The 17,240-nt window shown below is 37.1% G+C and overlaps 1 protein-coding gene across 5 annotated transcripts in view; it reads left to right on the top strand.

The window, feature by feature from the left end:
• THADA (THADA armadillo repeat containing) overlaps window positions 1-17,240 on the top strand; it is a 315,670-nt gene that overhangs the window by 95,890 nt on the left and 202,540 nt on the right. The window lies entirely within an intron of this gene.

Raw genomic sequence — 17,240 nt, forward strand, 5'->3', positions numbered from 1 at the left:
CACTAGATGTCACTGTCGCTGCAGGCTTAATCATTTCTTAACTTCATTTACTATTATCTGATTTGGCCCAGTGGTCTTGCTCTTGATGCTCTAGAGATAAATCAGGCCCTATTCCTCTCCTGCCTAAAAAAGTTGATGATCACACTTTTAAGTCAGGTTTTAAGCTCTTGTTTATTAAAATATATTTTCTTGTGATGGAACTAAGTCTTAGGAATGAGAAAATATCATGAAATAATTTTATGATGCACCGTTGGTAAATCTAATGAAATCTACTGGTAGTTCTGAATTGTTATTTAAATTGCTATTTATCACCCTATAAAATTCAATAAATATTTAAATGGAAAGCAGTTGGCTGTAAGTGTGAATTCCTTGAGTATACTAAGGAAATACTAGAGAGTTGTTTTTTTTTTAGCTGAGTTGTATTTCTAATAATGATAACATTATTCCTTTGAAAGGTTGATTGTAATTTTTACTATTTAGCTGGTTCCTAAATAAATTCTTCTTGTCACTAGTTTGAAATCACTAATACTTGTTTCTTTTTAGCTTTGCTTATTTTGTTAATAATTCAATAAAGTGCTAAGGTTTAAAACAGTTTGGTCGTATTATAAGGCCATGATAAATAGTGTATAAATAAAATATGATATGAGGTTATCAAACAAGTGAAATTAATGTTTAAAACTGAACTCGAAAATGAAGAAATGCTTTTTTTCCCTTTTACTTTTTATGAAGTGAATGATTCTTGGATGTGTATACAAATTTTACTTTATACAGGAGAAAATGATCAGATTCATTTTATGTAGGTTGCATCTGAAGGAGGGTGGAAGAATAGCACAATGAAACCACACCGTTGTAATCTCTTTGCCACAGCTTGCTGATGTGAACGTCCATTATAAATTCATTCCTCTTAAATAGGAAAGGTTACAAAATATATAACTTTCTTAGAAAGAGGGAAATAGAATATTCATATAATTGTTTTGAATAAAGCTGAAAAGTGAAATGAAGGTATTAAAAAGTTAATTATTTTTAATGTGATAAGTATTTTTGGTAAGAGTTTTTATTTCAATAACCTGAAGGTTGGTATATGTCATTATATATACAAGGCTTCTGTTCTTTGTTTAACCCTTAAAGAGTATATTTCTCGGCAGGACCCACTAGATATGCTCTGCAAAACCTTTAGTGTCTTAAACTTGCCATTATTTGTAATGATTTTTCTAGCTGTAGTTTGTTTAATTATGTCACTTTTGGATGAAATGTTTATTTACCTGTCCACTACAATATTAACTCCCTGTGGGCAGAACCTTTTGCTTCTATTCTGTGTATGTATCATGGGCACTGTAAGAATGCTAGTAATAATGATGTCTTGTTGGTTGGTTACTCAACCACTGAATAACTAAACTCAGCCAATGAGACCTCATAGGCCAGTGAAGTCTACTTTCACAGCCACGGATTGTTCTGCGCACAGTCTTACAAATGTGTGGTCTTGATCAGAAGGGAACTGGACAGAAAAAGAACATCTGCCTTTCCCATCGAGTGGAAAGAAAGTCTATCCTGGAGTAAACAGACTTGGTTTCTAAGCATTTTGCTACCACTGGAGATGACCTTAATAGACTCCCTTACCCGCTTTGCACTTCAATTTCTCCATCTATAGACCAGGAATAATAAGATCTGTGTTCTGTACTCATAGGGCTATAGGGAGAATAAAACAAACTAGTAACAGTTCATTTTCTTTTAAAATATTGGAAGTCCTATGCAATTAGAGATGTAGTTTGCTTTTTCTCTGTTACCACTTCTATTATCGTACTCATCTCATTGTCTTACAGTTCCCCTGTGCTTTTGAGTACAGGGTCAGTATCTTATCCTTATTTTTGTATACCTGGTGCCTAGCATAGTGTCTGGCATGTAATGGCCAGAAATACTTGCTTACTGAATAAGCAAATTTTGTTACTAGATGAGAGATGAGAAATCTGGTTTCTCCTCCTGGCTTTGTTGCCATAGACCTGCCATAACCAACTGAAACAAATTAGTTAACCTGTCTGGGCCTTGGTTTTCTCCTGTAAGGTAAGAGATTTGGACTATCCTTGAAGCCTCTTTATTTCTATCAAATACTAAGCTAATTAAAAAAAAAATATATATATATATATATACACTAAGCTAGGCTTTATGTAATTGTTACTAGAATTATGAGTTTGGTGAACTGCTATGTTCCCGGTGCCTAGAACACAACAGTACCTGCTTGGTAGTAGGGACAAGAAGTGTCCGTTTCATGTATAAAGAAAAGAGCAGAGGTTCTGCATCCCCATTTATAAGTATATAGAGTATGCTTGAAATGATTGAACTCTAGAGCTCACTAGCCTTGTTCTAGATGTGTCTTTTGGATTATGAAGAATGAGAAAACATGTTTCACTTGATTGTTTTAAATAATGGTATTACATTAAAATTTTCTAAAGCTCCTTTCCTTTCTATTTATTACCCCCGGACTGACTTGGCCTGACAGAATGAGTAATTGATCCTTTGTATTGATAGAATCAGAAGCTACTCAGCTATGTGATGTGGGGAGTGTGCCGGGCATTCCAAAATAGCCTCCATCTGCACTGTGAGTGGGCTCACCTTGGTAGTTCCTCATTCCTTACAGGGCAGGAGCTAAACCAGTGTGATCTTTAACTGTAGGTCTTTCCTTTTAGCCCCTTTGTGTATTAACCTTCAACTGTTCTATTCCCAGGTAAAGGACAAATATCAATATACATGTAGTAGTCTGAAAAGCTTTACTTTAGACTTTGCCAAAGCTTCATACAGGTGCTCAGTGTACAAAGTGTTCTATAGCTCTTGCTCTCTCTTCATTTTAAATCAGTCAGCCAATAAGAATTCGTAAGCATTTGTCATGAACTCAATATTGACACAGTAGAGGAGTCCATGAGAAATATAAAAGGTGGACCTTGTTCAAGGAGCTTACGTTTCAGCTCGGGAAACGAGAATTGTCATCTCTTGTGAAGCAGATACAAATAGAAGACAACATACAGTAATCAGCTACACAATGTGGTCTGAATAATGGCTGAGTTAGAAATTCACTAGTGGGAGAGTTGAGTGGAGCACTTGGGGGGACTGTGTTTCTTGTAAAGCTTTGGGGATGAGTAGATTTGGGGTACATGGAAACAGGTAGGTTGAAAAAGAGGAACAAAAGAATAATCTTGTTTTCAGTGTTAAGTACAATCTCAATTCTGTCTTGTTAGAGAGAGCTCATATTCAAATTAATAGCCTAGGATGATTTAATACAGCTTAAGAGGAAAATGTTTGTAAAAGGATCACCAGGTCTAAGTAAAATTATTTATAATGACTATGTTAGGAGATGTTAAATTGTATTTGTTTTATTTTCCTGGGTATAAATAACAGAGAATTGCTTTAGTTATTTCCCTTAACATCTTAGTGGTGTAGGTCTGGAAGGATCCTCTGAGGGACATCTAGTCTAGTCTAGCCCCTTGCTTAGAGACAGATTTTGAAGCAGTTTCCAGACAGATTGGCTTCTCTCCTGTTCTTCATGTTTTCTAGGAAAAGAGATTCCACAAGTTTTTGTGGTTACCCACTCCATTGTTTAGGAAAGAATTGGATTCTCAAAACTAAAATTGGGAGCTGTAGGGCAACTAGGTTTTTAAATTTTAGAGAATGTAATTATTAGAATTCAGAATAGCTTATTTGCTTTGAACTGCATAGTAGTTTGTAGCAAGTGCCTATTTGGCCAAACTGAAGATCAGAATTTTCTTTTGACTGTGGCCAGGATAACCTTAACATCCTCAGACCCAGTGGGTTCTCGTCTTCTCCATTTAGCAAGCATTTATATTGCATTTTCACTCTGGGCCCTCTGCTGGGCACTGGGATCCAAAGATGAATCAGACATACTCTTGGCCCTAGGGAAACTGACAGTCTAATGAAGAATATGGCAGTTACCTGTGGCGCTAGAGTCTCTATTCCACTTGTGTAAAAGGAATGGAGAAGTGAAGGGAGATGGCATATCCTTAGCGCCTATTTTCTTGCTTGGCATGTGCCAAATTCTTTTATAAGTGTCTATTTCAGCCTTCATCACAGCCCTGCAGAGTGGATAGAGTCATTCTAATTTCACACAGGAATAAACTAGGGTTGGTGAGATTGAGCTATTTGCCCGAGGTCATACAGCCAGAAAGTGGTAGAACTAGAACCCAAATCCAGCTACATCTGCAGAGCACATGCGGATTTATCCACCGGCACACACAGCCCCTTATGAGCAGTGAGTCATTTTTGAGAGTGTGGCTTTAGATTTTACATCCTGAGACTGTGGGAAATGAAGCACTTCACCAAAGTCTCAGTGTGGAGCCGGGACTCTCACATCTCCCATGTGGCAAGTTGATTTTAAGACCTTTTCATTACCCCCAGTAGGATATCAGTGTGGCCAGTAAGCCATTTATTTACCTCTATAAAACTCTGGTATTTGATGATAGTTTGGTGCTGTGCTATGGGGAGAGGATTTGGGGGTTTTGTGATAATCTTTATCTATTGTATGATGTCTTTTAGGCTTAACCTAATGTTTTTCCAAATCTCTGCTTATATTTTTCATTCATATATTTAATAATTATTATAATAATAACCATTATTATATTAGTTTTTATATTTGAGAGGACATAAGCCATCCAGTCCCACTCTCATTTTGCAGATGTGAATATTGAGGTGCTCAAGGTCACACAGCTCGTGCTGGGAATAAAGTTAATGGTTACTTTTAGCTCACAGTAAGCTCAACTAGAACATTTAAAAATTTTAGCTGATTATTTATAAATGGAGTTTCTATTAGCAACGATAATACTAGTTTGGATTCAAATAATTTGAAATTAAGCTAAGAGCCCCAGTGTTTTGATACGGTCTGGAGGTATCATTCATGCATTTTCCACAGTTGTTTACAGAACATTCAATCTGGTTCTTTAGGCAGAGTAGGTAAATGTGTATTCTTGGAGACTGAGAAGTTAAGTACAAGTCTTGTGTAACCCTTGTGGAGAAGTTCTTAAAATCAGAATTAAGTCTATTCTGACACTTTGGCCTACTGGAGAGTTTCATGTTTCAAGTTTTTGTTCATTCTTAGGTTCATGGATCACAGGTAGGAAAACCACAAATAAAAATTTTAACCAAAAAGAAGCTCTTAAAAAGAAATATGTTCATGAACTTGAAGTGGGAATTAGTCATTGTGTTCTTAAATATTGACTCTTGCGGGACGAAGTAATCTTTGTTCCTAAGTACTGCTTCAGGCCATTGCCTTCTTTAATAACTAAGGCATTGTTGCTTTAGTTTGAGCATGTTCTATGGAATTTTGGCAATGCGTGCATCCTCTTTCTGCATCTCAGTAAAAGCATGAGTAAATATTTTTTCTTAGCTTTGGTATTTTTGTAGCTTACATTTTATATGAACCAGACTAATATAATGTAATACCAGGATTACATAATTTAGGACGTCAGGATTTCTTCCAGGACTATGAGATAAAGTCTTCATTTATCAGGGGTTTTACAAGCAGTATTTGTTGCTCATTCAATACCTGCAGAGAAATACCACAGAGCTCTTTTCCAAATGAGAAAATGGAGTCAAAGAGGTTAAAACCAGAGGGCAGTTTCTTTAGAACTTGGATAATATTTCTTCTCTATTCAGAACTTGGTCCTTATAACTATTGATTTTAGTAATGGATAGTTTAGAAATTCCAGGAATTTTGAACTATTCTTGTTACACACCAAACTTTTAATAAAATACAATCAGTAAAATTTTTTCATTGAATATTTACTATGTGCCTTGCCACTCTAATATGTACAAAAGTAGTTTATGACATGGTCTTGGATTTCAAGGATTTTATCATTTACTGAGAGAGAAGACCAACATGTGAGCTAGCTTAGGAAAAATGAGTATCAAACTCTGATAATGTCAGGGGATGAGGGGGTCAGAGGAGGATGAGGTCGGGCTTCGTGCAGGAGTCAGGCTTAATCTGGATTTGAAAAAATGGATAGGATTTGAATAGGTAAAGAGGAGGATGTTGCATATAAGTTTATATAGACATGAACAAAGATATCGAGGTTGGAACACATGTTGTATATGTCTGAGAAAGTTAGAAGATAAACCAGACCAGGACTGAAAGCACATGATGGAAATATTCATCCGTTCATCCATTTAGTCATTTATTCCTAGAGCCAAGGATTCACTGACCATCTATTCTGTGTAAGCACTGAACTATGTTCTGGGGCTATATCAATGAGTAAAACAAATAAGCCAAGGAGCCTGGTTTGAATTTTACACAACATTATGAATCATTTATAAGTTTTAGTATTGGAGTATTCCATGATAAAGGCATTGTTTTAGGAATCAGTTGAGAAGTGATTGCATTCTGTGTCCCCCGCTGGTAGTATTGGAGAATATGATGCAAGATCCTGGAAGAAAGTTACTTAGGAATAACTGATACTCTCTGTAGATTATTAAAGCTTGGTTCCAGCTTGGTGTGGTTTTTTTTCAGCATTTATTCTTTTTGTTACTTCTAAATTGAGTAGTGGCTATATTAGAGGGGAATATGCCTTATGTTTTAAGGATTACTAGCTTCCTCAAGATATTAAAAAGATATTTATTGAAAAGTAAATTATAAAGTCAAGTAAGTTTTGGAAATGCTGGATTAAATAAAAATTTCTTTATGACAGGACTTCTCAGAACATTTAATATGCTACACTGGTTTTTGTGACTCTTCAAGAGTGGGAGGTAACCTGCAGTATTTCCCCAAGTTAAAGAACTTATATCTGGGGAATTTATATCTGGGGAAGTCCACCAGATATAAATTTAAAATGGTATCCTGGCATATAGTAGGTGGTAAATAAATATGAATCAATGAAAATTTCATAATTTTAGACCTTTTAAAATCTTATATTTAAAGTGCCTCTTTGGGGACTTACCTGGTGGCGCAGTGGTTGAGAATCTGCCTGCCAATGCAGGGGACACACGTTTGAGCCCTGGTCCGGGAAGATCCCACATGCTGCGGAGCAACTAAGCCCATGCACCACAACTACTGAGCCTGCGCTCTAGAGCCCGCGAGCCACAACTACTGAAGCCCACGCGCCTAGAGCCCATGCTCCACAACAAGAGAAGCCACCTCAATGAAAAGCCTGCGCACCACAACAAAGAGTAGCCCCCGCTCGCCACAACTAGAGAAAGCCCATGTGCAGCAGCAAAGACCCAATGCAGACATAAATAATAAATTTATTTTAAAAATTAAAAGTACATAAATAAAGTGCCTTTTTGGGAGAATGAACTTTATATCCTAAATCAGTTTCTTCTACCATTTTGTCAGAAGAAGATAACGTCCGTTTTCCCAAAGCCTTGATCATTGATAATGGGGGAAATAGGGCCTACACCCTGGTGGATGAACTGATCAGCAAGGTCAGTACCAAGCCCATCAGGGTGTGATGTATATATCTGTGTGTGTGTGTGTGTGTGTGTGTGTGTTGGAAAGGCAGGTAGGGAGAGGGGAACAGAACAGTAACCAGCTTTGAAATATAATAAGTAAGGCCTTAGGATCTACTAGGGTGGCTGAGTTCTATAGCTTTGGTCTGTATGTCTTGCTAGCAGCATACCCTGTTGTTGTCCTTCATCTCCCAAATAACAGCTCCATTTGTTAATACTTAAACAGAGGCTTGCAATAATTCAGACTTGAAGCAGTTAGAATGCTTTTGGCTGCAAGTAGCAGAAAACCCAAATCAAAATTTAAACAATAAGGAAAAGTTATTATCTCACACATAACCACAAGTTTTAAGGGGGATTGATTCGTTTCAGGTTGATAATGTCATCAGAGACCCAGGTTCTTTCAGTTTTTTGCTGTGCCATCCTGGATGTGAAGGCATTGGCCCCAGGCAAGTGTCCTTCATGGTTTCAAGATGGCCACAGTTCCAGCCATCACATCTAGATGCAGTAGATGCAATATTCAGTGGCCTTGTGGCATCCCTATTTCTTTTTAAGAATGACAGCACCACCTCTGGTATGTGTTCCCATGCTGTCAACTCGACACTACAGACTTTCCTTAACATCTTTTTGGCAGAGTTAACATCTTAGTATGCCCCAGCTTATCCCTGACAAGGGAAATGGATCCACCATGATTAGCTTAGACTAATTAGGATTCTCCAATTGGATCTGGGGTTGGTGTCAGCTCTCCCTGAAGCATATGACTACTCAGAGAAGGGTGAATACCCAACCAAAGTCAAATACTGTTAAAGGAAGGATGGGATGAGGGAATGGATTTCTATTAAGTGACTAATGATGTCTGCTGCTACATTCTTCTAGGGTATCTCAAAAGCTGTGAAAATGTTTCCATTTCATTAGGAAGATAAATAATAATACATGTAGTATTTTAGCCTAATAGGAAAGTATATTTTTTTCCTTTATTTGTGCAATTCCTCCATATAATTTTTAAAATATATGAAGTAGTAAAAGTGTCTGGATATGTGGTTCTGTATAATTCACTTCTGAAGGCAAGCCTTCATTATAAAATTTTCGCTCAGGAACAAAGTTTTGTCTTCACACATGAAAAAAGTTTTGTAGAGCTTTAAAATAGAGATGCTAAATAAAATACAATGACTTTTCTAAGTCAGAAAATGCTACTCTGCAATATCTCCCTGATTCATAGCTAATCTCTAACAAGCTAACAGAATGTTAACATTGTTTTTTATTATGAACTCTAATTCACTTTGGAGTTTGACCTGTATATTACAACATTGATTTTGTTATTGTAGGGCCAAATGGTGTGAAGTCAAATGATCTTTCTAAATTTATTGGAATTGGTACTTAATTATTTTAATTTATTAACCAGAAATCCCTATTCTATTTAAATTGGACATAGTATTTTAATGTTGGGGCCTCTGAATTCAAATTAGGCCAACTGTCTTGAACAATCTCTCTTTCTCTATCTGCCAGGTCTTTTTCTTTTCTGTCTTTCCAGACTGTTAGCGTTTTGTTCTCTACAAACTGCCTTTATAGAAGTGGAACAAGAGGCTGTCTAGGTCAGGGCAGACCAGCCCGGCTCAGCAGAAGATGGGGTCAGACTGGCTACCTTTGACAAGGATCAGCAAGTCTGATCCAGGTGCTAAATCTTGGAGGTCTAGAATTTTCTACTCTATAAACACATTCGTAGAGCCATCCATTGCTCCTAATACATCTTTGTCTTCTGTTTATCTCTATGATGACTCTTGTGAACAACTGATTTAGATACATATAAATAGTCAATTACACACTTCCTCCCTTTAATTCACTTGATCCCCATTTTCACCCCCTACAATCCAAGCCCTCCTTTTAGGCCACTGGTTTCATTTTTATAGTTGGTGGTCTGTTTAGATGGTCCAACATTTTTTTTTCTTCATCATTTATTCAAGAAACATGCTTACTACGTTCAAGACTGAGCACTGAGGGGAGTATAGACATTTATAAAATATGGTCTATGTATTTGAAGAATAGTGGAAGAAGTGAGCTAAGACTTGAACTCAACTGTAGTTCAAGGTGGAAAGCCATGAGTACTCTGTTAGCTCCTTTCCTCTCTCTTGGGGGAAGAGCCTGCATGTGCCACTCCTCCCATTTCCTCTCTTCCCTGCCACTGCGTAAGTGCGCCTCTGCAGAGCTCACACTCTTCACACACTCATCCTTTCTAGACCCTTCCTCCTTCCCATCCCAGTTCTTCTACCATTTAGGCGAGAAAGACTCATGCGACCATTTCTTTATCTTGCCTTTGTTCTATCTGTGGGACAAGCAATGATTCAGATCATGACCAGTAAACAAGAGGGCAGTATTAGTGATATGCCTCCCCTATCTGTATTTAGAAATGAAATTCTCTGTACTAATAAAACAGTGTCACTGGCCTCTGACGGTGGTGAACGCCCCCATTTTCCCAGAAACACACCATAAGTCATCATCTCTTTCTCCTTTCTGCTTTTAATTAAGCCAACTTAATTTTCCTTAAGCTTCAGCATTTTAGGGAAGTGAAAGAGAACTTCTCTTTCAATGGTGTTCTCTTGCTTCGATTAGTTACTAATACTGCAATAACATAGGCTTTAACATTTTATCATTGTAAAAGTATAGTGTTTCAAAGGGAAGTAAATATATTTTCTGTGGGTTATCTGCAGTGCCACTATTTATAATATTTATGTCTTTGGAAAACGTATTTCAATTGCCAGATGATCATTTATAAGTTGTAGCCCTTTCTACAGATGGACATATCATTCTCAAATACTTGCTTGTTCTTTTCCTTCATGTTTTCAACCCTGACTGCCTTCAACATTGTGCTGCCATACACTGCCAAACTGGTTGGTTCACCCATGAAAATTGAATTCCAGGGGATTCATGGCATTTTCTACGGAGGTTTCTTTCTCTAGAAATCTCTTCTTGCCCCCACCCCCAATTAAATTGAAATGTAATGATTTTTCTTGGTTTTGTGTATAATACCACTCTTTCTAGCATTTTTTTAAAAATTATTTATTTTTATTTTTTGGCTGTGTTGGGTCTTCCTTGCTGTGCGTGGACTTTCTGTAGTTGCAGCGAGCGGGGGCTTCTCTTCGTTGCGGTGCGCTTCTCATTTCAGTGGCTTCTCTTATTGCATAGCACAGGCTCTAGGTGCACGGGCTTCCGTAGTTGCGGCGCACAGGCTCAGTAGCTGTGGCGCACGGGCTTAGTTGCTCTGCGGCATGTGAGATCTTCCCAGACCAGGGCTCGAACCCGTGTCTCCTGTATTGGAAGGTGGATTCTTAACCACTGCGCCACCAGCGAAGTCCCTCTAGCATTTTTAAGTAGCATTCCTTACGATGGACAAATCATGGTTAAGTTAATAATTCTCTTACTATTAAATATTTAGTTTTCCTTAGTTTTTAAAATATTTTTAATAATGGTGTGGTGAGTATCTTTATTTTAGGAAGTATTTTAACATGTAGGGTTATTTCTTATGGATAGATTCTCCTTGGTGTGATTTCTTGGCAACAAAGTAATATAACTGGTCTTCAGATTCTTTTTATATATTGTCAGATTTCTTGATAAATTAATCTTGAAAAACAGTTTCCCCTTGTCACCTTCTTACTCAGGAATTTTCATTAGTTCTCTGTTGCCCATGGTCTAAGATCTCTGCCCCTTTGATTATTAGCCTTTGTGCTTTTTGTTAAACCTTTTTTTGTTTTGTTTTAACCAGCTCTCTACCATTGATCATTTACAGTCCATCTTATTTTTCCACACTATGCAAAGTGGTACAGGGAATAACCTCATACATTTTAGCTTCTCCCATTTTTTTGGATTATTTCTTTAGGATAAATGATCAGAAATGGAAGTACAGAGTTAAGGAATATAAACATTCCATGAAACTGATAGCCAGACTTCTTTTAAGTAAGATATCAATTTACAAATTTGCCAGCACATATAATCTTTCTAGTAGTGGGTATTATTCTTTTTTTAATGCAAATTTAAAAGAATGTAAGTGGGGGGGAATTACCATGTTGTTTCAATTTATATTGCTTTTCTTACTAATAAGGTTGAACATTTGCCCACATTATTTGTTGGTTAATTGTATTTTCTTCAGCTTAGCTTTCAGGGCCCTATATAATTTGAACCTGCCCTTTTCACCTTATCTCCTGTTAGTCAAACCCACAAATATTTATTAAACTTCTACCAACAAATACATATACTCTAATCAAGCTAATCTGCCTACTATTCCTTTGAGATTTTCCTTTTTGTTACTTTTATTCATGCTTTTTCTGCTCCTAAAATGCTTGTCCCTTCTCATCTACTTATCGTATGCTGATTTTTCCCATCCTTTGAGATTCAACCTGAATCTTTTTTTCCTCCAGGAAGTTTTCCCTGACCTGACTATGGCTTCCTTGAGAGCAGGGCCTGTGTCTGATGCCCCTTTTGGCCCCAGTGCCTCGTAAAGGGTCTGCCTTACATAGGAGGCAAAGAAATGATCTATTGATGTTGCTAAGAAAATGCATGTTGAGTTAGGCAGCTCTAGATTTAACTTCTGGCTCTGACTTTGGGCAAGTTTAGTCCCTTGAGCCTCACTTTCTTTATCTCAGCATCATCGTATACTGGGGATGATACTAGGATCTGCCTCCCAAGTTGCTGTGAGGAGTAAGCACGGTAATGCTCATAAGGGGCCTGGTGTAGTGATGCTTGGTGTATAGGAGGCTCTCTTTCAGTGGGAATTGTTTTTAAATTAACTGAACGAATAAACTGGTCATCCCAGCACTCACTGGTCTCCCTTTCCGTAGGCCTCTTCCTGGTGTACCCCAAATGACGTGTGCCGTCTCTTTCTTGTGTTGGTACTGCTTCTTATGAATTAGTTAGGTACTCTCAAATCAATTCCAGGTTCTTAAGGGGAGGGATTGTGTTTTAAGTTTGATGTATATCCTAAAGCACTGTGTAAATACAGATTGGTTAGGTATAGCTGAGTAGCTTTGGTAGCAGTGAAAACGAGGGCAAGGCAGTGATGAAGACCTCATTTTCTGTTTTTTTACTGAAACCTTTACTGGACCTTTGCTAGAAGAAATTATTTCTCCTAAGGCCTTTAAGAAATGTTTACTTTTGTTGCTTGTTCAGCCAAATGGAGTTAGTTATTCAGTAGAAAATGGTAAAAATATCCAAATAACACCACTGGATTTCACTTTTCCATATAGTGTTTCAAAGTGTTGTATTCATTAATATTTGTGAGAAACCTATGGTTAATACCACAAGAAGTCATAAACTAAACCAGATTTCCCCCTTTTTTAACTTTCACATGGCTTGGATTAACAACAGTGTTACTCCCTAATTTACACCTGGGATTTAAAAACCCGTCTCAAAATGCTGAAACAATGATTCATATTTAGTCACCATGTGACTGGGTTATTTTCATTTATTGAAAATATAAACACCAAAAAACATCCTGGATAAAGAGCTCCATGTATTTTAACTAGTGACAGATGCTATGATCAGAATTTCTACTTAAGTCAGGCATTTTTGACATACACCTCAAGCCTCGCAATTAAGCTTTATGCCTTTCCAAACATAACAGTTAACCAATAAACCAAAATATCAGCCTGGTCTGGCTTAGCTCAGCGGTCTTTTGATTTCTTCCAGTCTGTTTGATGTGGAGGCTTATTGAGATTTATCTATTGAGCTGTTCATAGTTTGTAGGGCTGAGAGCACTGGTTATATTATATAAGATTCCATTAGTGACAGTAGAGTGTAGACAGTCTCTACAGTGTAGATAATTTAGTCAGTTGTGCTGGTCATGGTTCTGTTGAAATTTTTAAGACTTTCGTCAAGATTTTTTTTAATTAATTCTCAGTGATTTTTGTTATTTCCCAGTTTATACTGTGAGCCTCAAAACAGATGTAGTTTGATTGGTTCAATTTAGTAGAAAGTTTTTTAACTTTCAGTAGAAATCTCTATGTAGATTGAAAACTTTTCCACTTATTTGGACCAGTTTATCCACAAGGGAAATAAAAATTTAAAATATACAGTAATCAATTATAAATACTTGGTATATGGGGAGTCAGGTATCATTCCATTGTATTGTTTGTGAAGGTAATAGCGTCAGTATACCCAACTTTATAACCTAAAAGCTGCAGAGGAGTTTCATATACTTATGTCATGTAATCCTTGTTGGAATACTCAATAAGTATTATTGTCCTCATTCTAAATAACACACTTGGAATTTATATTATTAATTTGCTACATGTCTCATATCTAGTATGAAGCAGAGCTGGTGGTCAAATTCAGATATGACTCCTAATCCAGTTATTTTTCCATTACATTAAAGCTTTTTGTTCTGTAATATACAATATGTCTAAAAGTAACAACGTCCTGCCAAACAGCTTTCCACTGGTTTTATCACATCCTCTTTCCTAAGTAGATTAAAATTACTCATATTTACCCTGCTGGAGATAAGAAAGTAAGATCATATTGGAGAAATAATAAAACTTATTCATTCTTTCTGCCTCAGTTGCCACATGTATCGAATGGGGGAAACAACTAGCACTCACCTCACAGGGCTTTGGGGTGGAGTAAGTGAATTAATACATGCAAGGAGATTGAGTGCCTGGCATAGAGTAAAAAATGATAATACATTTTGCTATTATTGCCATTCATTTACTCAGCAGTGTTTATTCACCCATTGCTACATGCCAGGTAATGTGCTAGATGCTGAAAGATAAATAAGTCAAAGTCTTTTCCTTTAAGGGTCTCACAGTCAAGGGAAGGAGACATAGAGGAAAGTACACACCATTGGCATGAATGTTCTGTATAGAGGCATGCAAGGAGAGATTTGGAAGCGCAGAGTAGGGATGAGTACCTGCTGTCAGAGGAGGCTTCCTATAAGAATCAGGGCCTGAGCTTGAAGGATAAGTAGAAGTTAGCCAAGAAAACAGTAGAGGAAGAAAAGGGAGCCAGGAGGACAGATGACAGTGGTAAAAGGTTGGTGTGAACACGTTTGTTCAATCCAGGATTTCTGGAAGACTCTAATATGCTGATAGGTACTGTGACTTTCCAGTCACAGTATAGTTACTCTCTTAAAATGTTGAATTATGGAATCCTTTTTATGGAGTAGTTTATGAAGAACTATGTTTTAAGGAACACACTTTGGGAAACTCTGGATAAACTGGGTGGTGAGAGGTGAGTGTAGGTCAGAAAGAGGGTAGGCAAGGACAGTGGAGAAGGGCATGTTGATTAGAGATATTAAGACAGCCAGTTTAACAGTATTTAATGAAAAATGAGGAGACCACAGAAGAGGAAAGATAATGAGATGATGGCAGATTTGGGGCTTGGGACAGTGTCTGGGGCTGTTGGTGCCATTTACAGAGGTGAAGATTTAGGAGGAAAAACAGATTGGTGATGGATGGGGGACATACTGAGTTCAGTTACTGTATCTGTTTTGAGATGCCTGAGGGACATCCAGTGGAACATATTCATCAAGCAGTTCAATATCCTGGGTCTGGAGCATATGAATGAGCTCTGGGCTGGACAAAGGAGTCGTCCGTGAGAGATGGTATTTTATGCCAGAAAGTGAATGAGAGAACCCAGACGGGTGAGGATAGACTCCTGGGGGCATCGCTGTTTAAATGATGTGTGGAGAAAGAGGATCTCTCAGCAGAGATTATTTCGACAGTCTGATATTCTTTGGGACATGTTTGTCAGTTCCCCTGTGCCCTCCCTTTCAAGGTCCATGAGTATTTTATTTTGTTTTGGTTTTTTTGGAAAGTGTCTGACTCCACCCATGCAGGAAATCTACTCTGTGGGCCACTCCTCCCAAGAATCTGGGTAGTTGTAGAAAGAGGCACTTCACCCACACCCTAAGCTCTCTGCTGTGAGTGTGAGATATTCCGCCCAACCCTTCTGAGCCCAGAGGGGGAAGGTGGAGCCATGTTGCACTGTTAAGTTTTTGAGTGTGAGGTCCTTCATTGTAACTGGAAGAATCATGAAAGAGAAGTATTCCACTGGATTAAACAAGTTCAATGGATTTTAATTTTCCTGATAAACTATTATTAAGAAATTGTTTTGGAGATTTACTCTCTGAGTAGGATTAGCTAACCTACATTTTTCATTTGGATAAGTGATTCTTTAATTAGAAACCGAGATTTAGGGAATAGTTTCCCATTGCTTTATATAGTGTAGAGAAGGTATGTGAAAATGCCAAATGAAGGTTTTCTTCCTGATAGCGAGAAGCAGGGAAAACAAGAGGAAATTATGATATGTTAAGGGAAAGGATTCTGTTCATCCAGCATGCCTGCTTTTATCTTCAATTCTGCAAGTCTCTGCCGGCAGTTTTTTGTTTTTTGTTTTGTTTTGTTTTAATTCCCTCTTCTTGTTGTGCGAAAAGTTGCATATTTCTGGCAAAATGTTCATTACTGGCTAGGGGCGCAACAAGCAATCCTTTGCCAGAGAATTAAGCAAGCAGAAGTCTGTCAAAACAAATATTCTAGTTTGAAAATATAGTCCTGCTGGGGGAAATGGGGAGGGGTGGATAGTGGAGGAGGCCAGGGTATGTTCTAAGGCTGAGTATTTATTTCATAAGAATTCTGTGTTCTGAAAGATTGTTGCTGGTAGGAGTGCTGAAGAAAACAGGATTTTGGTACATTAAACGTACTGATGAGCAAGGATGGACTTTCTGGGGATTTTTGGTTTGCTCTTGTGTTTGGTATTTAGCTCTCATAATGACAGCCTTTGCTAAGAGTGAAACATTTTGATAACAAATAGCCTTTACATTTAATTAAAGAGGCATTTAACAAAACTTATGTTTACATGGAAGAACTCTCAGTCCTGAGGATATTAAAAATGTATAAACAAACATGCACATAAACACACAGTCCACTTCATAAGCATTTATTTGGCTGGGAAATGCCAACTTTTTATAATTTCAGTCTTAAAAGTACTGGCCAATTGATTCAAAAAAGCAAAATTTGTTTTTTATTTTTCTCTCCAACTTTTCCTTGTATTTCTTCCTTGTTACTTTAAAAGAAAATCATTTCACAGAAGAATGATTATATATATTGGATAGATGCAACGTTTTGAATTTCTTTGCCATAGAGTTGCCTAAATCTGTTATAAAGTTGCTCTTCAAGTTGGAGAAACATAGGCTGACATTTGTGTTACTTTCCACTGGGATAGGGGTGGGATTAACTTTATTAAGCCTCAAGGATGAAAGTCCTTGCACACAGAAGTGGATTTTGAAGATTTCCTGACCATATATCTGCATATAACTGATGTTATTTTTTGAAAGAATTTAAAAAATAAAAGGTACTGCATTGTAATATTGAAGTAAATGATCGAACAGAATGTATTCATAATAAAGAGAAGCCCTCAAAATATTATTAATGAAATACAGACCGGTTTATTCTTATCTCCTTTTGGCAAATTTTAGACGTGCTACCATAGGCAATTCAGGAAACACATACATGCCTTCTTCTAGAGCAGTGGGAGGAAACCCTGCTCTTTGATTCTGGGATTTGATATACTTCAGTTACTGGAAGAAATATTAATTAATGTACTTTAAAAAAAATTTTAGTAATTCAAAAGAATAAATTTTTTTCGAGGGGTTGAAAAGATCATGGTGCACCATTGGAATTTGCCTTCAGTAAATGTAACATTTGTTTTCTAAAGAATTATAACAACATACTTAAATTCCAGAACAGTAAGCAAAATAGCTTAAGTTCACTGACTTGAAAAAACATTCTTTTATACTGCACGGTTCTAAAATAAATACTTAA

This window comes from Globicephala melas, chromosome 12, assembly GCF_963455315.2.
Source record: "Globicephala melas chromosome 12, mGloMel1.2, whole genome shotgun sequence".
NCBI lineage: Eukaryota > Metazoa > Chordata > Mammalia > Artiodactyla > Delphinidae > Globicephala > Globicephala melas.